We start from the raw sequence: 25,647 nt of genomic DNA, 5'->3' as shown, positions 1-25,647 counted from the left end.
ACAACCATAAGTAATTCTTCAGTATTACATCTATAGTGTGATAAATGATATGTAACATTTACATTAGTAGGCATATGTATGTAAATATGTATTATATATCAACTTGTCAAGTAATACACTAGTATTATACTACTATTCTTGTCAAATGAGATGTTTTATACCTGTTAGGTCAAAAATGTCTTTTTTTTAGCCTCAAGTTTTATTCAAGGTCATGCCAATTTTTACTTCGCTTTCTTACTGGACTATGACTATTTGAAAAATATGTAATATATGACTCTATATGACCAATATATATACTGTTTGAGAGATCTAATTGCCTTTCTTTTTTCTTGTTGTTTTCCTTCCCTATACTTTCAAGATTATCACCAGTTTGCTTGGATCAAAATCTTTGAAGTCATCTTTGATAATTTTTTTTTAATCTCACACATGGAATCCATCAACAAATCCTGTTAACTTCACTTTCAAAATGTGTTCAGAATCCATCCATTTCTTTCTCTCTTTTTTTTTTAAGATTTTATTTATTTGAGAGATAGAAAGAGAGAGAGCACGAACAGAGAAGGAGGAGTAGAGGGAGGGGAAGGGGTAGAGGGAGAGGGAGAAGCAGGCTCTCCACTGAGCAGGAGCCTGATGCTGGGCTCCATTAGGAGCCCGCATCGTGACTGGAGCTGAAGGCAGACACTTAACTGACTGAGCCACCCAGACGCCCTGAGAATCCATCCATTTCTGATATAGATCAACTCCACATCTATTAATTTCTCTCTAGCCTTGATCATTGTAAAAGCTTTCTAAATGCTTTTGCTGCCACTTATCTGCTATTTAGGCTCATAGTCTATTCATGATAATATTCAGAGCGTTCCTTTGAAAAGAAGACAGGATTTGTCCTGATTGGATCAAATTCCACTTTTGGACTTCTGTCTTTTTTCAGAACATTACTGAAAGGCTTTCTGTTGATCTAAGTGACTTACATTAGCTGGGCTCTGCTACTTCTCTTATTTCTTCTCCTTCCTTTTGTCCTTTTTCCACTCTACGTAGCTCCACTTGTCTCATATTTTTTGTTTTTCTTCTTCCTTTTGCCTTCTTAAATTCCTCATTGTTATTTACTAAAATATGGAAGATAAATTTTGTGTATTTCATCACCTTGAACCTGCATTCTCAGGTTTTCACTTTTCCATTTAAATCAAAATGCATCTATTGAAAACAATTTTGGGTTTTACTCATGTTAAGGAATGTTACCAAGAATATCATTAATCTTAACACCAGCATTGCAACTGTTAAGTGTAAGTGTATGTAAAAATTACTATTTTTGAAACATGACAAGAGTCAAATTGTGATCTATTTACTGAAAAATTAAATAGTTTACTGCCTCTATTTTATTCAGAAACATCATTTATTTATTTGACTATTTCTGTAATCACCTTAAAATAAATGCTATATGTATCTAAAAGTACACTTTTATAATAACTTGATTTTCATGCTGTTTCAAAATAAATTCATCATTCAATTGAAACAATCAGGATTGAAGATTTTGTTGACAGATTTCAGCTGTCAATGTGGGCATGCCACTTTGTATCTCTGTAGCTTTGTGCAGGCCATTTATATTTTGAGGCTGGTTTTCCTTATATATAATACCTACTTCCAGTGCCATTGAGCAAGTTCAACTAGGTAATGTATTTAAAATCTCTACCACAGAGCCGAGCACTTTATAGGCAATCAGTAAATGACAATTTCCCCCTTTTCCCCTTTTCACAAATCTCCATCAAGTGTCATGCTTTTAATTGCATTAATGTTGCTTTTGTGCCTCTAAAATTAAAATATTATATCTTTTTACGAGATTGTTTTATCAATGTTGTATTTTCTAACTCGTTATAATACCATGATGACTAGAAAATGTTTAATATTTATGGGAGCAGGTTTAATTATCTTTTGGTCTAAATAGGGGATGGAGGAAAATAATAGTCTCTTTGCTTGTAGAAACATGACACAATCTTATGAAGGTTGATTGAAGCATTTGATTTAAGGAAATTACTTTCCTACATTAAGAAAGGTGTTTATATAACAACTTGACTATTAACCATCAAGCATGGCAATTTCATCACTCCACCAGCTGTTCACATTTAATATTTGCATAATAGAATGAATAATTCCTATAGTTATTGGTCTAGATTTTCATCTCTATTCCATGTGGACATACTTTTATCAAAATAATCACTTCTTTCATGAGCTTTCTGTTGGGTCTAATTTACTTTTCTTTTGTAGTTATATGGTTATGAGGACATAAACTTTTTCATACAAGGTAGTCTGTTGGGTATTATAAAAGTATATTGAGTTTCATTCTATTGATATACAGAGTGAAGACTATTTGATTCAAAATTTAATAAATATTCAGCCTAGTACAGAAGAGCTTGTGCTTGCTGGTTTGTAGAAGGTGTTTATATTTCTAATAGCATGTTGGACATGCTATATCCTTTGAAATGTTGAAATAGCAGTCAGATTACTTGCTCTCCCTGAAGTATTATTCATCATTCAGATTCTTACGTATTTACTTTTGATATACATTTGTAAATTGTAATGAGAAACAATATATTATTATACTTACTCCTCCATATGACTTAGTTAAAATAAGTTGTAAATATGTGTATGTACACACACACACATATATATATATATATACACACATATCCTCACAAATACTTGGATTTTACACCTACATTGTGTACCCTTTTGAGCTATGAAGAAGAGGGATTGAAAAGAATATTTTTATCTCCCATTGTATGGTATACTAGATGCTCAGAACAAACCTGACAATTAAAATTTAAATGCAGCATAGATTTAAAATGTCTTTAATTACTGATACACTAGGAAAAAAAGAGGCCAAGATGAGATGATAGTGGAAGGACTGGGAATTGGTGAAATGTAAATGCCTATTCCACTCGGACTATGTTGATGAATCTTCATCATATTAAGAAATAGATTTATAGGAGACATGTAATAAAAAGTCTAGTACCTAGCACAGGTGAGAAGGCTAACAGGATACCCCAAAATAAAGCGGAAACCCCCAAAAAGATATACCTTAATTTTACAGGTGAAAAGAAGACATCAACAAGAAATTTGCTTACCTTGACCTTAATATTGGCTTGAAGGAGACGATTCTCCACTAAGAATCCATGATCATAAGCTGGCCCTCACACAAGTTTCACCTGAGGTGGTGGGATGGGGAGTCCAAGCAGATAACTTTAATTTACCATGATCTACAGTAGTTTCTGTTTCCATCTGTCTGGCAGAGGCAAAGGCAAACACATTTGGAGTGATAAAATTTCAACTCAGCTATAAACATTTCCATGAATCAATAATTCAGTGAAAAATCATACACCATAAAGAAAGAAGCATCGTGAGACTAAGCCAAAAGAAACAATTGTGAGCAGAATAAGAGCTAAAGATATTTCCAATATTGGAACTAGGTAAACAAAAGTGTTAAATCATTTGTTACAGAAAAGAGATAACAAAATTGAATATGTGAGAAAGGAAGACAGGTCAATAAAAATGACTAAGAAGTTTTTAAAGGTTAGAAATTTTAGAACATAAAAATTAATAAAAATAAAAATTCAATGAATGAGTTAAACCACACCTTAGACCAAACTGAAAAGCTAGCTGGTCAGTATATATTAGATATGAATCAATTAACTAGAATTCCATTCAGATAAACAAAGACATAGGGAATGCAAAAGATTAAGACATATAGCAATCAGAATGAAAAGATGTAACTTTCATTTTTTTTAGGTTTCAGAGGGATGTTGTGGTAAATTATGAAAGAGAAAATAGTCAAAGCCATAATAATTGAGAATTTTTTCCAGAATTGCGGAAAAAAAATCTCAGTTCTGAAAAGACACCCACACACACACAAAAGATAGTCATGTGATAGTGAAAAGGAAGAACACAAAAACCAAAGGGAACCTCTTAGAAACAAAGACAAAATGAAAAATAGACTACTTACAAATAATTCCAATTATATTCATACCTAATTTCTCAATAACAACAAAGGGAGTGGAAACAACCTGGCATGTTTTCAATAGTTTGGCCTCCTAGTTTTGATATTTTGTGAAAGTGTCTTTTAAGAATATTGGTAAAATAATTCCAGTAAAGACAGAGTAGCCTATATCCATACTAATCATGTGTTCATAACAATTATATACTCTGAACAAAATACACAATGCAATTATTTGCAAACAACCAAACATATGTTCAGTTTTCATTTAATTTTGTCGATACACTTATAGACCTTTATAACACCACATAGATGTGGCAAAGATATCAATGTTTGACACACGATACATCAATAAAAATTACAGTATTATTTTCAATTCTGTAATAACAGAAATTGTTTTTTCTGTGTATCATATGTTCTCAATAAGTGGGTGGTGAATACAAGGCATTCTTTAGTAAATTTTAGATTCCTATTCCTCTTTTTGGAAATACTGATGCAGATATCCCAGTATAGAATTTTGCAGACAAGAGCTTCCAGGTGTGGTTATGTAATTTTGCCCATCTTTCTCAAAAAGGATGACACAGTGCTGTTCTTTTACCAGTCCAATACCAGCAGCTTCACCACAGGGGAGGTGTTAGATAACACTAACCAGGAAGATGTTAGACAACAATAGACACCACACTGTCCACTGAGTCCTGTCATAGCTTAGGTTTACCAAAATCTTTCTATAAATTCACTACCATAGCAGGCCCTTCTAAATTCCCAATAACTGTCCTAATTGCCTTCCAGAAGCAAAAGTAAATCTTCCTTGCAGAATCCTCAAATTATCTCTATGATTTTTCAAGTAATATACCCCGCATTTAATCAAAAATTACTTAGAATAACAGAAAACAGGACCAAATTACTAAAATTGAGAGATGGGAGAAAAAGGACTATAATCCCATAAGCAATCCAAACAGTGGTGTTATTAAGAAATTGAAAACAACATAGAGAATTTTAGGAGAGGAATGTAGTATTTAAAAAAAATAGAAATGTTAGAACTGAGAAATACAGTAACTAAAATTAAGAATTCAAAATGTGGGTTTAACAACAGGTTAGACATGGCAGAAGATTAGTAAACTAAAAATAAGTCACTAGAATATATTAAATAAAAAGAAACAGAGAAAGAGAAAAACTGGGGTAAAGCAGCAGGTTATATATAGGACACCTTATACAATGGAATATTACTCAGCCATAAAATATCTCACATAATTTCATTGATCATCCAGAAGGAAAGAACATAGAAAAAGATACAAAAGCAATACATGTAAAGATAGTGGATAACAGTTTTCCAAATCAATCAAAACATCAAGCCACATAGTCAAGAAGCAAAATTCAGGCAGGATAAATACAAAGAAAACAACATATAGGAGATATCAGAGAACTACTAAGAGAGCAAAGAATTAAGAAAGCAAAGGCAGGAAGTAGAGAAGGAAAACCAAGTACCTGATGAGACTACAATTCAAACTGAAGGCATAATGAAGACATTTTAGGGCCAAAAAATATCTGAGAAAATAACAAAAATATATGTTAAGAGCAGAAATGAATGAAATAGGGGAAAAGTACAATAAAGAGAATGAAGAAAATCAATTTTGGTTCTTTGAAAACATTAATACTTTTGATAAAGACCTAGCAAAACTGATTCAAAGAAAAAAATGGGAGAGAGAAAGAAAATAGAGAATATCCACACGGTCAATATTGTTATTTTTAAAAAGGACATCACTTCCAAGTCCTACTAAAAATAAACAGAGTTATAAGAAGATATTATGAACAAGTTTGTTGCCAATACACTGAAAAATTAGATGCTAAAGTAAACACATTCCTAGATAAATTCCTACATGTATAAATAGTTTGACAAAATTTAGCATTTATTTATAATACAAAATCTGCATTGAGGATCAGCAGATTCTTTCTTGAGGGGCAAGATACAAATATTTTTGTTTTTTAGGCCACACAGTTTCAGTCACAAGTATTCAGTATTGAGATCATAGAATAAAATAGGTCAGAAAACATGCAAATAGTCACTGTTATGCTCCAGTACAACTTTATTTATGAAAACAGGCCGTAGTTTGCTGACCCTGCTCTAAATAATTATGAGTTATAGGGAATTATGTTAATCAGATAAATGGTACCTATTAAAAACTTAGAGCAAACATCATATTTAATTATGAATTATTGAAAGCTTTCCTCCTTGTAAAACAGAAAAGGAGGCTCACTTTCACCTCTTCTATGTAATCTATACAGGAGCCTTACATATGTGCTATCCAATTACTGTAGCTACTAGACACATAGGGTGATAATCTTTTTATATTAATTTAAAATATATAGTAGATATAAAGAATACAAAGAATAAAATTGCTACCTTTATTACCAGTTGAAGCTAAGTTGGAGGATGTAGCTTGGTACAAGAGCCAAATGGTCCTCCTAACTGAATTCTAGATTTAGACAGATGTACCCAGCCCAGCTCATGCACACTTTACAACACAGAGAAGGTTAAGAAAAAAACTTGTTCTTTGTAGGCAGGTGTGTACCTAAGAAACACAGAGCTGAACTAGGTACATTTATTATTATAACATACTTACAAAGAAGGGAATTCATTATATCTCTATCTTAGTCAATTTGGGCTGCTGTAAAAAAACACCACAGACTGGGTGACTTATATAAACAGAAATTTATCCTCACAGTTCTAGAGGCTAGAAGTCTAAGATCAGGATGCTAGCACAACCAAGTTCTTCTAGTGAAGGCCTACTTCTGTATTGCAGATGGTCAACTTTTTGCTGTCTTCACATGGTGGAAAGGACTAGAGAGCTCTCTCTGGCCTCTTAAGGGCACTAATACCATTTATAAGAGCTCCATCCTAATAACAAAGTCATCTTCAAAGGCCCCACCTCCTAACACCATCTATAAAGCTACAGGAATCAAGATACTGTCGTATTGTCGAAAGAATAAAGAGATAATATCAATGGAACAGAATAGAGCCCAGAAATAAACCCACATAAATATAGTCTGTGATCTTTGACAAAGGAGCAAAGGGACAGGTATTCTTTTCAATAAATTGTGGTAGAACAAAATATGCATGCAAAAAAGTGAATCTAGATATAACCTTACACTGTTTACAATTATCTCTAAATGGATCATAAACCTGAATAAAAACCACAAAACTGTAAAACTCCTAGAAGATAACATAGAACAAAATCTAGATGACCTTGGGCATGATGATGCCTTTTTAGACACAATTCCAATGGCATGATCTGTGAAAGAATTGATAAACTGGACTTCATTAAAATTAAAAACTTCTGCTATGCAAAAGACTGTGTCGAGACAAGCTGCAGATTAGGAGAAATATTTGCAGAACACATACCTGATAAAGAACTGTTAAGCAAAATATGCAAAAACTATTAGAACTCAAAGATAAGAAAATAAACAACTATATTAAAAAATGGACAAGAGACCTGAACAGACAACTCACCAATGAAAATATATAGGTGACAAATAAACATATGAAAAGATCTTCATTGTATATATTAGGGATTTGCAAATTAAAACAATGAGCACAGAACCATCTTCAAAAATATTTCTTAAAAAAGCATTTTGATGAAAGAAATATTACCCCCTCTTTTTTTTTCTTCTGTGGGTTAAATGGCTCTGTTATCATACATTTATAGAATTTTTGTGCATGGATAAATGTTTATAGAATTGTGATATGTATAAAACCATGGAAATAAAATACATATATTTTAATTTTTCCATTTACTTGATAATGAGATAAAAATAAAAGACGAAATGACGTATAGTTTATTAAGGAAATCATCCTCCTTTTAGATATGTTGGAAGTATAATTCCAATAATTTGTATTTTTTCAAAGAAAATAGTTATCTATTTACATAGGTTGTGAAAACAGATATTCTAGTTTCATATTTATGCAGGAAAAAAAAAAAACAACTATTCTTGGTTTCATAGTATAAGAACATTTAAATAAACCTTAAATGATGTACCAGTTCATCATGCTTAGGAATTTACCATTATCTTTTTTTTGGGAAAACTAAATCTCCTGCAGAAGACAGTTTGACTTTAAGGTAGTTGTGTTTATTAGTTTTCATTGCATTAACTTCTATTCCATATTGCCTGAGGGGAACAATAAACTATTGAAGAGAGGCATATGGTCTTCTTTAGGTTACATTCCATCTGTGTGGTCTGTTATATCCCAAGCACCTAGCACAGCACAAGACATATAGTAGATGTTCAATAGCCATAGTTTCTTGTCAGATAATAAGTTGCACTTAATGAAGCATGCTCTTTTCTGTTGAACTTTTTTCTTTTTAGTATATTCTAAACTAGTCTTTAAAAAACAAATATTAATACTTCTAAAAAATCATGACTCCATGGAAAAAGTATGGCTTTAGAAATGTCAGATGCCAAGAACAGATATTACTGCAAAGAAGACATCCAAATGGCCAACAGACACATGAAAAAGTGCTCCATATCACTCGACATCAGGGAAATACAAATCAAAAATACAATGAGATACCACCTCACACCAGTCAGAATGGCTAAAATGAACAAATCAGGAAACAACAGATGTTGGTGAGGATGCAGAGAAAGGGGAACCCTCCTACACTGTTGGTGGGAATGCAAGCTGGTGCAGCCACTCTGGAAGACAGTATGGAGGTTCCTCAAAAAGTAGAGGTACCCTACAACCCAGCAATTGCACTACGGGGATTTACCCCAAAGATACAAATGTAGTGACCCAAAGGGGCACGTGCACCCCCATGTTTATAGCAGCAATGTCCACAATAGCCAAACTATGGAAAGAGCCCAGATGTCCATTGACAGAGGAATGGATAAAGAAGATGTGGTACATATACACAATGGAATATTATGCAGCCATCAAAAATTGTAATCTTGCCATTTGCAAGGACGTGGGTGGAACTAGAGGTTATTATGCTAAGCGAAATAAGGCAATCAGAGAAAGACAATTATCATATGATCTCACTGATATGCGGAACTTAAGAAACAAGGCAGAGGATTATAGGGGAAGAGAGGAAAAATGAAACAAGATGAAACCAGAGAGGGAGACAAACCATAAGAGACTCTTATCTTAGGAAATAAACTGAGGGTTGCCGGAGGGTAGGACGGTGGGGAGATGGGGTGGTTGGGTGATGGACATTGGGGAGGGTATGTGTTGTGGTGAGCGCTGGGTGTTGTGTAAGACTGATGAATCACAGACCTTACCCCTGAAACAAATAATACATTGTGTTAATTAAAAAATTAAAAAAAAAAAAAAAGAAATGCCAGATGTTGGTTCTGATTCTGTATTAGTTGTGATACCTTGGGCAAGTTACATAACTTCATTGACTTTTGTAAAAATAACTTTAAATAGATAATAACTGTATTAATTTCCCATTGCTGCTCTAACCAATTACTATAAATTTAGTAGATTAATACACAGACTTACTATCTTACAGTTCTGAGGTCAGAAGTCAAACTCAAAGTGTTGGCAGGATTTCTTCTGGTAAGGAAAATCTGTGTCCTAAGATGGCCAACCTAGCCAGCGGGAGAGTCCCAGTCCTTGCCCTGGGGCTCTTCCAGGTTATTCTTCCTGTTCTGCTTCCTGCGCACACCAATCCGGGTTCTTCTCCCTGCCCTGCTTCGCGCACGCGCCGAAAGTGCCAAGTATGTGGAAGTAGAAGTATATAAATTGCCCCCTTTGTGCTTGGGGCTCAGACCTTTGGAGACCACTCTCTTCTGAGCCCCGGCGTTAAATAAACCTCCTGTCCTCCAAGATCTCCATGTGCTGCTTGGTTCTTCCATTGGGTGATCCAGTCCAGGTTCCGTAACACTTCTAGAAATTCTATGAGAGAATGCATTTCAGCTTCTAGAAACCACTTGCATTCCTTGCCTTATGGCCCCTTCCTCCAGAAGAGCATCTTCAAATCTCCTTCTGCTCTTGTTATATCTCTTTGTCTGACTCTCACTCTCTGGCCCTTCTCATAAATAACCTTGTGATTACATTTGTGACACCTGGATAAATTCCCCATCACAAGATCTTTAACTTAATTACATCTGCAGAATCCCTTTTGCTATGTAAAGTAACATAATCACAGTTTCTGAGGATTCGACTGTGGCTACCTTTGGGAGGGGAAGGGGTGTACCTGCTAAAATAACACTTACCTTAAAAGGTTTTTAAGAGATTTAAAGGATTTTGAATATATGAACATTTGGTGTAATGGATTGGCCTTGTGTGATGCATTTTGTATACATCTGTATCTATCTATATCTATCTTCCTATCATCTATCTATCTATCTACTTACCTTTTATATGTTTATTAAAGTTATCTGTAACCAACAAATTAAGTAATACTTTGGTATTTTAATGCATTCTACTGTATTTTCATGTGGCTCATTTATGAGAGCATGGTTATACATATGAATGCAATATTAATTTATAGAAAACCTTTGGAAGTTGACTTTTGGAAGGTTGAAAGTTATAATGTTAACATTTTAAAACAAAGCAATAAAATGCTGAAATAGACTTGGGGGCCTAATAGGAAAATTTATTGAAATCACTGGAGTATAATATCTTGGCAGAGTGTCTAATTTTAAACAGTAATGGATTGTACCCAAGTGCTACACCTCAGCTTATTTGTCCAGAAGTTGTAGTCTTTATTGTATGTGTGTTGTTAAGCTTTACACCATGCCTTTCTTTCCTCTTTGCAAAGGACTACAATAATTAAATACTGTTTTCTTTAATATGGCAATTTTCACATTTGTTATTTTTTATAGTAAAACAAACCCATAATCTATGCTTCTTAAATAAATGTGTACTCTGGTTGATTTTGTTTAGCAAGTTATACATGTGACTTTATGTTCCATGGCATAAGCTCCTACTAATCTCTACAAACTTTTTTTTTTAAAAGATTTATTTATTTATTTGAGAGAGAGAGAATGAGAGAGAGCATGAGAGGGAAGAGGGTCAGAGGGAGAAGCAGACTCCCTGCTGAGCAGGAAGCCTGATGTGGGACTCGATCCCGGGACTCCAGGATCATGACCTGAGCCGAAGGCAGTCGCTTAACCAACTGAGCCACCCAGGCGCCCTCTACAAACTTTTTTAACAAGTCACAATATTATATCTAGAAAAGTGGTGGAACAAATTCTAATTTATTGAGTATTTAAAACATGTGTTTGGCAGTATGAGATCTTCTGAAACTGTTGTATTAAAGTTAACGTGGAGGAAATCGCTGTGTCACACTTGAAAACAAGGATGCAATGCTTATTTCCCTTATAAATACACTTCCTTTTCATATATATGCCACAAAATCTAAATTCACAGAATACATTTATGAGATTTATTTTATATTATAGTTTGCTGCACTTTCTACAATCTATGAATTGAACTGTAAAACATCAATTGATTCCCTGGTGTGAGCCAAATCAGCTGGTAGAGTACAGTGGTGAATATTTAGGATGGCAGAACCAAATGCTAAATACACTCTCTCTCTCACACACACACATACATACACCTGCCATTTAACTTGGCATCAATCAGATAACTAGAAACAGATATTGTACTTTCAATAGGGACAGTACCTTGTATATAGTACACAATATATAGATATTTTCTATTCAAATAGTGTACATTAGTAAACAGATGTTTCTTTTCAATAGGTCTATGAATATATGTTCAGAGTAGTGACAGGAAATATTTAGAGTGATATAAATTGAAGAAAACTCGTGTAAACTCATAAGAAATATTTGGAATGAAGATCATTATTATATTTTGCTACATGTGAACATATATGTGGCTTTTATTAATATGTGCTACATACTATTATTTTTCATGAAATTCACAATAATTGCTTTTGTAAAGAAAATAAATTCAATATTCATTCTTATGTAGAAATTTTAGATAATTATGTACACTCTGATAATGCTATATCATTCTTATTAAAGTTACCTTAATGCTTATTTCTTCATGGTCATTAAAGTACAAAGAAGAAAAAATGGTAAAGATAAATAAATATCCACTTGTAGTGAAGTGAAAATGAAGGAAAGTTCTTTCATGGGGATGTGAATAGACTAGTCACATTCTGAAATACGGTTTTAAAAAAGAGACTTTTTTTTTTGAAATTTACAGATTTTTCTTTCATTGTATTTTTTCAGAGCTATTACCCATGGTTTTGAGGAATAATATCTGTTCTAATGAATATTAGTTTATGATAAGCAGAAAATTATATTTTATTTGTTCTTTAAACAGTAAATGTTGAGAGTATTGATCAGAAAACTTTAGTCTTTCTAAATGTGAAGTAACCCCCACACAATGCTCTCCAACTGAGATTCTAGATAAAATGTTTTGGTAAACTGAAGACACAAAGAATTAGAAATTAAAAGGTCATTTAAAATATAGTTTTAGTGTTAGACTACATGAATTAAAACTCTGGTTCTATTATTTATTAGTTGTGTAAACTTCAGAAATTCACTTACTCTCTTTGGCTATTTGTTCATTTTTAAATGGATTAGTTACGCCATCATTTGTAAAGGTATTGGTGAGAATTAAATGCTTATTATAGCATCTGGTATATATTGCATATAATTAATTATATTAATAGAATGTGATAGTATAATTATTATTACCATTTTCAAGATATTTCTCATATTTTACATTTAACCCTTCTTTCCTTACATGCATATTTTATACATACTTTCTTTTGCTTCTATTTTTATTATCATTTGCCTACTTTTGTGTAAGAAATGTGATTCTTGCTTAAATGTATAAATTTATTTTCATCCTGCTCAATGTAATGTGCTTTGGGTCTATTTTAAAATTATATATATTTTGGGACGCCTGGGTGGCTCAGTTGGTTAAGCATCTGCCTTTGGCTCAGGTCATGATCCCTGGGTCCGGGGATGAAGCCCTGCATCAGGCTCCTTGCTCAATGGGGAGCATGCTTCTCCCTCTGCCTGCCCCTCCCCCTGCTAATGCTCTCTCCTTCTCCTTCTCTCTTTGACAAATAAATAAATAAAATCCTTAATAAAATAAAATAAAATTATATTTTTTGATTCCTGAAGATCTTATCAAACCATAACATAATATACATATGTGGTTAGTCAATAAACACTTGATGACTGATTGGGAGGAAAATTAAGAGGCATTTTTCTCTCCCAGTTATGAATTCTAAGCAATTAATTTGTAAACTGGTGAAACTGTCCTATTTACAAAACAAAACAAAGCAAAACAAAAAAATATGAAAGCCATCATTTGTAACTAAGATAAAGGACACTTGCTAGAAACCATGCTATGTTAAATGATCAAGCATTTCTTAGAGCCCAGAAAATCCAGAAGCCTTGCAGTAGCAAGAATTTTATTTTGAGAAATTTCCTCACCATAAAGTTAGTCTGCCTAACTATTATGATAATGCATTAATGTTTTTATTACTGTTCTACCACTCAAAATTTGTCATTATTCCTGAGGTATATGTGGAACTCCAAATTCCACATTTATATATGGAAATCTATCAATAAAAAAATAACATTCCCTTGAAACAAGGAAGTTATTCATCAACTCCAATGACTTGTATATTTTTTTTAAAAATTTTATTTACTTATTAGAGAGAGAGAGCATGAGTGGGGGGGGAGGAGCAGAGGGAGAAGCAGACTCCCCACTGAGCAGTGAGCCTAATGGAGGGCTAGATCCCAGGACCCTGGGATCATGACCTGAGCCGAAAGCAGATGCTTAACCGACTGAGCCACCCAGGCACACCAGTTTGTATATTTTCTAATAATATAGCTTTCCTATTGATAGTACATATAAACATTCCATTTTCACATTTATACGGAAGAAAAAAAACTAAGTCTTCTAATATTTCCTCCAAACATTGCAAAATAAGAAGAGGGAATAAAACTGCACAAAAGTATACTGTCCACACAACCTGAACATGAAGACTGCCCAAATTCAAAATAAGCCAAATAACAAAAAAGAAACATCAAATCCCAATGAACAATCTTTTATACTCAACCCCATAGCAAACTTGTGTGATAAGCAAAGTCAGTCTAATTAAAAAAATCTTACAGAAAAGAGTGAAGGGAATCCAAGTTTATCTAAAACCCAGTTTCTAAGAATAAGTTCACCCTAAGTGTAAAATATTCTCTAAAGTTTCCTGGTAAGGAGAGAGAAAGAGAGAGAGTGAGGAGCACACAGGGGATGACACAAGAAAAACACTTCCCCAAAACCATTGACTGGGAAAATGAGAGGGGCTAATTATTGTGAGTTCTTTTTTTTTAAATTATGTTATGTTAATCACCATACATTACATCATTAGTCTTTGATGTAGTGTTCCATGATTCATTGTTTGCATATAACACCCAGTGCTCCACGCAGAACGTGTCCTCTTTGATACCCATCACCAGGCAAACCCGTCCGCACAACCCCCTCCCCTCTAGAACCCCCAGTTTGTTTCTCAGAGTCCGTGGTCTCTCATGGTTCGTCTCCCCCTCTAATTTCCCCTCCACCATTATTGTGAGTTCTTGCAACCAGTGGAGCTCAAAGACTGAAGTTTTAGAAAGCCACACTGTGGCCAGTGTGGAACCTGGTGAGCACAGCACTGCTTCTGTGGAGGACGAGGGCAGAAGCCCAGAAGCAGACAGCACAATTGAGGATTCCCTGGGTCACACTGGGAGAGACAGTTCTTCTTGGAGTGCATTTGAGAGAAGTGGCAATGCCTTTCAGGGAACAAAAGAGCCAGCAGGTGCCATTGAGCACCCCTATTCCTTAACATAGGGGCAGAGACACCGACTGTGGGCAGCTAACCTGGATGCCAGCTTTTGTTATACTTTTGTTATACTTTAAACTCCAAGTTCCTGAACATTGGTGCAACTGCCCTTCTGGGACAAACTGGCACCAGCCCCTTGTGTGGTGAGACCCTCCCTCAGAGGATCAGCATGGGTCCGCAACATGCTGGGTGCCTAAAGTTCGGAGTTTTCAAACTCAGCCAGCATTCCGGAGATAAAACACAGGTGCACTGTGCTGCTGGACATGCTGATGGCCCAGACACAGACAGGATGAAGGCAGAAATTTGAAGGACACCTGAGACACATGCTCATCTATGAGGGGTTCCCAGATGGTTGTGGGCATGAACTTCCCTCACTAGGGATGAAGGAGAGGGCAGGCACCATTTTTCTTCCAGGCTCATCAGCACGGACTGACTTCTGTGAGCAGCACAGTGCCCACAGTGGAGGCCTGGGCCACCTACATCAAGCCCTGCCCCCTGCATTCTGTAGGTTTTCTTTACTAAGGCAAGTGTGCCTAAGAACCAAAACAGTGGGCTCCTCCCCCAGAAGACCATCACAAAGCCCCCCCCACACACACACTCACTGAGAATAATACAATAGTAGGGGACTTTAATACCCCACTTACAGCAATGGACAGATCATCTAAGCAGAAAATGAACAAGGAAACGATGGCTTTGAATGACACACTGGAGCAGATGGACTTCACAGATATATTCAGAACATTTCATCCTAAAACAGCAGAATACACATTCTTTTTGAGCACACATGGAACATTCTCCAGAATAGATCGCATACTGGATCACAAATCAGGCCTCAACAAATACAAAAAGATTGAGATCACACCATGCATATTTTCTGACCACAACACTATAAAACTTAAAGTCAACCATGAGAAAAGATTTGGAAAGACCACAAATGCAAGGAGATTAAAGAACATCCTAATAAAGAATGAATGGGTTAACCAGGAAATTAAAGAAGAAATAAAAAAAAAATACATGGAAACAAATGAAACTGAAAACACAAGGGTCCAAAACCTTTGGGATGCTGCAAAAGCAGTCATAAAAGGAAATACATAGCAATCGGCCTACCTCAAGAAGCAAGAAAAATCTCAAATACACAACCTAAACTTACACATAAAGGAGCTAGAAAAAGAACAACAAATGAGGCCTAAAGCCAGCAGAAGAGAAATAATAAAGATCAGTGCAGAAATAAATGATACAGGGACGCCTGGGTGGCTCAGTCATTAAGCGTCTGCCTTCGGCTCAGGTCATGATCCCAGGGTCTTGGGATCGAGCCCCGCATCGGGCTCCCTTCTCCACAGGAGGCCTGCTTCTCCCTCTCCCACTCCCTCTGCTTGTGCTCTCTCTCTCTCTGACAAATAAATAAAATCTTAAGAAAAAAAAAGAAAGAAATGATATAAAAATAAACAAAAAATAGTAGAACAGATCAATGAAACTAGGAGCTGGTTCTTTGAAAGAATTAATAAAATTGATTAACCCCTAGCCAGACTTCTCAAAATGAAAAGAGAAAGGAACCAAATAAATTAAATCATAAATGAGAGAGGAGAGATCACAACCAACACCACAGAAATAAAGTTTCCTGGTAATCCAGAATATTGGTTTTCAACTTTAACAGCTTACCCCCTGGATAAATTTCTGGAGACATTTTTATTTTTTTTTAATTTATTTATTTTTATTTTATTTTTTTAAAGATTTTATTTATTTATTTGAGAGAGAGAGAATGAGAGAGAGCACATGAGAGTGGGGAGGGTCAGAGGGAGAAACAGACTCCCTGCCGAGCAGGGAGCCCGATGCGGGATTCGATCCAGGGACTCCAGGATCATGACCTGAGCCGAAGGCAGTCGCTTAACCAACTGAGCCACCCAGGCGCCCTCTGGAGACATTTTTAGTTGTCACACTGGATAAGTGGTCTTATTGGTATCTACTGGGTAATCGCTAGAGATGCTGACATCCTACAGTTTACAAGGCAGTTCCCTACAACAAAGAATTATACAATGCTATTGTTTGGCAACAGTGCTGCTATTGAGAAACAGTGATTGGAAGAGAATTTTATGATTTGCTGTCACAGTAATTTAAAGGCATAGATTCTAGAGAATATATATTACATATATAATATATAATTGGAAGAGTAATACTATTTTATATTTGGCATTTGCATAAAAATGTAAAATGGAGAAAATTTAGGGTCCAGTAAGATCAAAGAAAATGAAAATTTTTAGGGAACAAAATGCTTCCCTTCACTACCGAAAAGAAAAATCCAATAAGAATCTATATTTTGCTACACTGATGAAAAGAAGTTAATATTGAAATAAGAATATTATAAATCACCACAAATCCTCAGAATGGACCAAAAATTGAAAAAAAGAATCTACACATATTTCTTATAAAAAATCAGAATATGAGGTCAACATACTTAATCTGATGAAAAATTTTTTGCCAAAATCTACAATGAAACAGAAAAACTCTGTAAGATTGTTATCTACAACTTTTTACTATCTATTTACTATCTATTTACACTGAGTATACTCAAGCCAGAATTTGTAGACATGAAAAACACACTCTTACAGGATTATTTTAAACTCAGAACAGAAATGATCAAAATATACACACACCAAAATGAAAGCTTATTAAACTCAGACAATAATGAAAGAGATAAACAACTCAGAAATAGAAAATTGTAAGGTGATTAAGGAGAAATTAAAATTTGATGAAGGGTATTGGATAAAAGTAAGAGAGAAAGAGAATAAAGTGAGATTTAAAAAAAAAGTGTTAAACATTTCTGAAAATTACATAAAAAGGAAAACAGAAAAAGAGGGAATAATATTTGTATAATTGATGTCCCTGGGAAAGGTAAAGGAGGAGGAGCAAAATCTAACCAATAGAACAGAACTAATGTCTGAAACTATAATCCAAAAAAACCTTCCAGGAATGAAAGACTTGAATCTTGATATTGAAAAGACCCAGGAGTCACCTGGGGAATATTATCCTAGAACAATCACCTGCAGTATATAACCTAGGGGAAAAAGAAAAAGAAAATACTAGATTTTAAGATAAAGAAAGACAATTCTCAACCTCTAGTCAAAAATCAAATAACATACAAGAATAAAATAATCAGAATGACAGTAAACATATAAGAATGTAAGGAATTCTGTACCCATAAAACTTTCTTGAGAAATCTACTGCAGGTTGCTCTTTACCCAACAAGAGAGGAACAGGAAAACTTTGGCAAAAGGACAGTTGTGAGCACTTAATATTTATGTATTAGTATACCTCAGACTAAAGAAAAGACGGTTATGAGGGTGTAGGACTAAAGCACAAATACATATGCTATGACAAAATAATGTAACTAAAAAGGGTAATGGAGAGGAAAACAGGGAAGAGTAATTTCATGGATTTTTGTATACGAAGTAGGTGAGATTTAAAATGTATCATTTAGGGGTGCCTGGGTGGCTCAGTCAGTTAGGTGACCAACTCTTGATCTCAGCTCAGGTCTTGATCTCAGAGTCATGAGTTCAAGCCCTGTATTGGTCTCCATGCTGGGCATGGAACCTACTTTAAAAAATAATAATAATAATGCACCATTTAAAAATGATAAAATAGTTAAAAACATAACAGAGAACTTCGTGTCTTAAGGTATATTTACAAAGGTAACCACTGGAACAAAAGTACAAGCCTTCTTAAATATCCTTATTTTTATACACATCTGGTAAAAAAAGAAACAAGGTGTGTATACTATATTATATATAATTATAAAATAATATGATGGAGAGGAGACCAAATTTATCAGTCATATCAAAAAATATGAATTTCCATAGGTCACAACAAAAAACTTTTTAAACAATTTTTAGGAGCGCCTGGGTGGCTCAGATGGTTAAGCATCTGCCTTCAGTTCAGGTCCTGATCCCAGGGTCCTGGGATCGAGCCCCACATCAGGCTCCCAGCTCATCAGGGAGTCTGCTTCTCCCTCTGCCTCTGCCTCTCTCCCCTGTTCATGCGCTCTCTGTCTGTCTGTCTCTCTCAAATGAATAAATAAAATCTTTTAAAAAAAGAATACCAAAATGTAATTTAAAAAAGCAATTTTTAATTGGGTTCATAAAGGAAAATGTAAATAATCTGTATAAAAGAGGCAAACCTTTTCAAAAAGAATCAGAAATGCTGACGTAATGTATGGTGATTAACATAACATAATAAAAAAATTAAAATTAAAAAAAAATCAGAAATGCTAAAGTTGAAGAGTAGCCAAAGGTATATCTGAAAGATGGAAACCAGAAAAAAGTAGGGCTACTGAACTTGATATTTAAAATAAAGTATAGGGGTGCCTGGTGGCTCTGGCAGTTGAGCGTCTAACTCTTGATTTCAGCTCAGGTCATGATCTCAGGGTTGTGAGATACAGCCCCGGTCGGGCTCTGTGCTCAGCGTAGAGTCTGCTTGTCCCCCTCCCTCTGTGCCTACATCGCCCCCCCTCCCATGTTCTCTCTTCTCTCTCTCTCTAAAATAAATAAATAAATACAATTTTTAAAAATAAAGTATAATTCAAGTCAAAAAGTATTAAATGTTAAAAGAAGAGTACATTTTAATGCTAAAAGTCATAATTCACAATGAAAATCAATGCCCATCAATATTTATGGACTGAATTACCCAGGATTTATCTCTATGAAGGAAAAGCTACAAAAGATGCAGTGTAACATATGTAGAAATATACTAATACTAGGAGAATCAGTGCAAGAAAAATGAAGTGAGCAATAACAGCAAACAAGCAAGGGTAAAAAACCCTAAATGTAATCAATAAAATAGATGTAGTAGCTATATATCAACCTTAATTTCTGATATTTGAAAATATTCTTTCTTATCAATAAAAAGAAGATACCCTTTAGGGCAAACACTGCTGGTGGCCTAGCCCACATCTCTTCTCACATTTATCATTCTTCATTTCCCTATAATCTCTTGCACCTGGTGGTGATTATGTGACCCAGTACTAGTCAGTAGGTTATAAAGTAATTTTGTATGGGATTTCCAAGATATCATTCTTACTGCTATCGTATAATTTTGTTCTTTTAATTTTGTCAAAGAAAAAGCCTAATAATGTTCTTTTTTTTTTTAAAGATTTTATTTATTTATTTGAGAGAGAGAGAATGAGAGAGAGCAAGCACATGAGAGGGGGGAGGGTCAGAGGGAGAAGCAGACTCCCTGCCGAGCAGGGAGCCCGATGCGGGACTCGATCCAGGGACTCCAGGATCATGACCTGAGCCGAACGCAGTCGCTTAACCAACTGAGCCACCCAGGCGCCCAATAATGTTCTTTTTTTAAACATCTTACATTTTACCTTTTTGAAATCAGAATCCGGAAGCTGCAGGAACCTTTATAACACCATAGAAATAAATGGCACAGTTAAAAATATTAGAGCAAAAAGGTTTAGGACGCTCCAATATTTGCAACATTACGAAGCCTCCCACCCAGCACTGGACCATCTACTTGAACAGACATTTTTTTTTATGTAAGAAGAAAAAAAATTCTTTTTTTCAACCCTTCAAGTTGAATATTCATTACTTGTACAATAGTCAAACATAGTGTTAAGTAATACAGTTTTATAACTACAACTACTTTCTCTTTGTAGATGTTCAATTTCATATATATTAAGTTAGACGATACAGTGACATTAATAAAACTAGAGGTTCTAAGAAACATCAGTTTCCTGTGAAATTTTTATATTAAACTCCCTTCAGTTACTACACTAATTTCCCATTGAGATGTTAGTGCTCAATTTTGAAGTGTTCTGCTTCTGAAGACAAGTAGGGGTCTTAAAGGTGCCCTGTGCTTTTCTCCAGAACTACGAATTACCGACTGAGAATTTCAGTTCACACAGTTGTTTATCTTGGAAAATTTGGCTTTCATTCAACTCTACTGAAAATTAGCATCAATACGGGAGGGATTAATCACTGTTTTTTATATAACTTAACTACTATAAACAACTCTTTTACTTAATTCTATGTAGAATATTCCCTGAAGTATTTATCGTATTCATTAAGAGTACCTCATAGTTTAGCTGAGAGGACCAGGTAGCAAAACAAAAGATGGCACTTTTCTTCTTATGCCTACTAAAATCTATTTGAAATGATAACTCTGCTTAATATATGGGTTAAAATTATTGTTTCTTTGTATATGAGACAATGAAAATCTAAAGTTTCTATTGTTTTTATCCCTCAGCATTCTTCCCTTATCTGGCTTATTTCCTCAATTAAACTAAAACATAAAAATTAAGGGATAACATGCTTTATCAAAGACTATCGGTGGAGAGTAGTTTTAGATATTAACAAATTTTAAAGGTTTTCTCTATGACCTTTTATCCACTTTATATAGCTGATAAAATTAAAACAGAAATAAATAGGGGAACAAACAGACTGAAGCAGAATTACAACAGTGACAGGAGCCGCAGCATATTTTGGCTAAAACATATTATCCTTTCAGGGTTGAAACTGTGAGCTTAAAATGATAGTAAGATTGAAGAAAAATTTCCAGCAGTTGCAAAGATATTGGGACTTAAGTAGACTTCAGCAATTTTGAAGAAAGAGAAATTGAGTTTACATATGGCATACATGGAAATGCATTAAGCTTTGAGAAATGGAGATTACTTAGGACTTATGAAGGAAAACTGAAAACTATAAAATCTGTTGAGAGTGTAACATTCTATTCGGTGTGGAGAGAATGTTTAAGATTACCTGGAATATGTCTTGAGTTTGGTGAATAATACATACCTCAGCATTTTAGTGCCTTTAAGGAAAGAATAAAAGAAGAAGAAGAAGAAAGAACAATGGAGAAGCATAGATATGCCACTTGCAAATAAAGTGAAATCTCAGTTTCTCTTTTGATGAGAATATTTCTATTTGTTTAATTAATGTAAGAGAAAAGATGCCAAGAACTTTTTCTTTGAAATATATTACCCATCTCTCCTCCAAAGTATGTGCATAAATTTATATTCAAATATACTAATAGGTTTTGATGACATTTAAGATAATAAAAGTCTGAATATATCAGCTGAGAGTAGAGTCCTTTTCCCCAAGCATTGCTGCATTAATTCATCACATATTTATTCAACCTCTACCCATCTGTATGCATGGGACACATCTATGAGCAAAGTAAAAGAAGATCCCTTCCATCTTACATAATGAAAGAACAGGACAGAGAGATGGCAAGAGGAGATAGACAATAAAGAGTAAATATTAAAAGTTAGCAAAGCATATACCATGCATGAAGTTGATAAAATCTTAGGGAGAAAAAAGTAGAACATGCAAGAGACATTAGGCATGTTGTAAATATTTAATCCACTGGTATCGTCATTTACTTTTCTCTCAGAAATAGACATGTGGATTATAGCAGTTCCAATGATATCAAAACCATGAGAGCAGAACACCCCCCCCCAAAACCAATTAACCAACTAACCAACCAACAAACAAAAACCTCTCAGTAAACACTAAGATGACAATTGAAATTGAGAGGACAGTGGTTTGCTCTGCTTGAGGAGAATGTGGTTGAAGATGAAGTGGATACCCATTCTCCTGTCAATAATATGGTAACAAATTATTCTACAGTGGATCTAAATCACAAGCACCAGACTAGAGATAACTATTTCAAATATATTTCATAATAAGATAAAAATAGGCTAAAACACTATGTCCTAAAACTGACTAAAAGAAAAAAAAGGGGGGGGGCGGTTTACTGTATAGAGTGTTTCCTAAAAACACTAAGAAGGATCAATGGAGTATTGAAGCATCACACACATGCTCAATTAAAGAATCTAAATCACACTTTAAATGAATTATTCCTAGTGAACATTGCAAAGGAGATTTCTACTTATCACTAAATTTTTTAAAAGGGATAAAATAGTGTTAAAAGTAATGGTAGTTTACTGAGGTATGCTATATGTGATAAGTAGCACCTTTCAAAAATGAGACATGGCATTCAAAAGTTTTAAATCGATGAGAGGAAAAAGCTCACCTTGAATCTGAAAAAGCACATTTGGATTTTCAAGAAAGTAATTTATAAACACATCTTAGCTATTATGAAGTTTTCACCACTGATAATGAAATGGTTTTGTAGGAGTTTGCAAAATTCTTCTCTAACAAATATTAGGGAAAATCAAGTGCCTATGAGGTTAAGCATAAAAGAAATGGAATTACTAGTTGTATGATTTCATAAAATAAAAGACATAATCTGACTGGCTCTATCATTATAGAAATATAGGCTTATCTTAAGTTATTAAAGTTATTTCTTAGCTGTAAAGTTATGTTATTTTCACAAAAGAAATAGAACATGTGGCTAGAATGTTTAATTAATAATACTGCCTTCCAGATTAACTTTAATGAAACACATATACCAGATGAATTAAAACAAAACCTCATTAGAGTTTATTTTAAATTATTTGAAAATAATAGTGTCATTAATCTGTATTTTAAATTTATAATAGGCAATAATTATTTTAAAGAATAATATGATTTATCTTGAAATCTTTTATATATATTTTTAAAGTTTTGTTTTGTTTTTGTTAAGTAAGCTCTACACCCAACATGGGGCTTGAACTCATAACCCTGAGATCAAGAGTTTCATGCTCTACTGACTGAGCCACCCTGCTGCCCCTCTTGAAATCTTTTAAAATCAATTGATGAGAATAGATGAAATTGAATTTCAGTAAGACATTTTTGTAAATGTCATCTTGTGAAATTAATATGTGTAGATTTTCTAGAAAGTAACACTTAACAGAAATACCTAATGCAGTGTACTATAATTACTTTGTACTAAGCCCATGAGAGTAGACTTGCCATCTAAGAAGTACATATTTAAGATGTCTGTGGTTCATTGAGCTAGTGATAAAGAGGTTAAAGGTAGTGTTTCAAAGCGCACACCAAATCTGAGACCACTAAATAGCTATAATGAACAAATAGGATTTAGTGGTTTAAAAAATACAAACTGAGGGTTATAGAAGGGAGACGGTGAGGGGGTGGGGGAACCGGGTGATGGGTATTAAGGAAGGCACGTATAGTGATGAGCACTGGGTGTTATACACAACTAATGAATCGTTAAACACTACATCAAAAACTAATGATGTACTATATGTTGGCTAATTGAACATAATAATAAAAAATAAAAAATAAAAAGACTAGGTTTAGAGAGCTCCCAGGATGGTGAACACATAGAGATTTGAAGAGACTGGCACACCTGGAGGTCCATGTGCTTTCTCCATATCTTGCCCTGTGTTTCTCTTCATCTGGCTGTCCATATCTTTTATCATATCCTTTAATAAACTGATAAATGTAAAAAAAATACATTTTAGGAAGAGGAAAATAAATTATAGGAATGAAACCTTCATCTTTGATTCAATAATAATTTTTGAAAATTTCAGTCAATTTTCATTAATTTATTCATCTGCATAATCTTTCTTTATGGAAATATTTTTTAAGTGTTGAATAAGAAAAAAAAAGACTTTTTCTCAAAGTAATAAATTTCCATAAAAATATCCAGTTTCCAATTTCATTAATTCTGTACCTATTTATGGATTCATTTTCTTATTTATTTTGTTTTGAGTATAGCTGACACACAATGTTACATTAGTTTCATGTGTACAACTTAGTGATTTGGCAAGTTTATACATCATGTTGTGTTCACCACAAGTATAGCTACATCTGTCCCATTATGTCATTATTACAATATCACTGACTGTATTTATTGTACTCTTGCTTTTTATTCCTGTGACTTAATCATTCCATAACTGAAGGCCTATATCTCCTTCTCCTCTTTGCCCATTTTGCCTAACCCTCCACCACCCTCCCTTCTGGCAACCATCAGTTTATTCTCTGTATTTATAGTTCTTTTTTTTTTTTTTTTTGAAAGATTTTTTTTTTTTATTCTTGAGAGACAGAGCGAGAGAGAAAGGCAGAGGGAGAAGCAGGCTCCCAAGGAGCAGGGAGCCCGATGCGGGACTCGATCCCAGGACCCTGAGATCATGACCTGAGCCGAAGGCAGACGCTTAACCATCTGAGCCACCCAGGCGCCCTCTGTATTTATAGTTCTGATTCTAATTGTTTTTTATTCACTTTTTAATATTCCATTTATTACTGGGATTATAGTATTTCTCTTTCTCAGTCTGACTTATTTCACTTAGCATAATATGCTCTAGGTCCATCCATGTTATTGCAAATGGCAAGATTTCATTATTTTTATGGCTATGTAATATCCCAGTGTATGTTGTGTGTGTGTGTGTGTTGTGTACCGTACCATATTTTCCTTATTCATTATATACTGATGGACACATAGGTTGCCCTCATATCTTGGCTGTTGTAAATAGTGCTGAAGGTGCATATATCTTTTAATTTAGTGTTTCTGCTTTTCTGGGTAAATACCCAGTAGTGAAATTATTGGATTATATGGTATTTCTGACTTTAATTTTTTGAGGAACCTCCATACTGTTTTCTACAGTGGCTACACCAGTTTACATTCCCACCAAAAGTGCACAAGGGTTCCTTTTTCTCCACAACCTTGTCAACACTTGTTGTTTCTTGTCTTCTTTATTTTAGCCATTCTAACAGGTATGAGGTGATATCTCTATTGTGGTTTTGATTTGCATTTCTTTGATGATAAGTGATATTGAGCTTCTTTTTATGTGTCTGTTGGCCATCTGGATGTCTTCCTTGAAAAATGTCTATTCAGGTCCTCTGTCCATTTTTTAATCAGATTGTTTGTTGTTTTGGTGTTGAGTTGTAGAAGTTCATTTTGTATTTTGGATATTAATCCCTTATAGGACATATCATTTGCAAATATCTTTTTCCATTC

Source organism: Neomonachus schauinslandi, chromosome 1, assembly GCF_002201575.2.
Source record: "Neomonachus schauinslandi chromosome 1, ASM220157v2, whole genome shotgun sequence".
In the NCBI taxonomy this organism is placed as follows: domain Eukaryota; kingdom Metazoa; phylum Chordata; class Mammalia; order Carnivora; family Phocidae; genus Neomonachus; species Neomonachus schauinslandi.
The sequence above is the reverse complement of the archived record's forward strand: the minus strand, read 5'-3'. Positions refer to the sequence as shown.